This window comes from Stegastes partitus, unplaced genomic scaffold (assembly GCF_000690725.1).
Source record: "Stegastes partitus isolate 25-593 unplaced genomic scaffold, Stegastes_partitus-1.0.2 Scaffold2224, whole genome shotgun sequence".
NCBI classification, from domain to species: domain Eukaryota; kingdom Metazoa; phylum Chordata; class Actinopteri; family Pomacentridae; genus Stegastes; species Stegastes partitus.
This window is the reverse complement of record NW_007579955.1, coordinates 43,343-43,838: the sequence shown is the minus strand read 5'-3', so window position 1 is coordinate 43,838 and position 496 is coordinate 43,343.

Sequence of the window (496 nt, the reverse complement as noted above, 5' to 3'; positions counted from 1 at the left end):
TTTGTTTGTTTGTTTGTTTGTACCATAAACATGTTGAAATGTTGATGGTATTTTTTCCCTTTTGCGGTTGTAGTTTCTCTGAAGGAAGCTCTCCGTATTTGGCCTTGGACAGCAAGACCGGGGCGGTGACTTTGACCTCTGACCTTGCTGATTTAACAGAAGACACCACGCTGGTGCTGACAGCCATGGCCGAGGACCACGGCCAGCCTCCTCTGAGCGCCACAGGTCAGTCTGACACCAACTCAGGCTGGACTCACTGTTAGCGCAGGAAAACAAGTGCAGCAGTCAGGTGTCAGTTTAGTTGAAAAAAATTTATTTATTTAGTTCAGAGATTTCGTGTTTTGCACCCCAGAGCCACCATCGTTCCAACACTTGGTGCTAACACACATCAGCATGCTGATACTGTCCAGAACAACTGTACAGACTGTTCACACCGTTCTGAATAAACTTTGCAGTGGGAGCAGACACAGCAGGTAAAAGAGGAACAAGCAAGGCA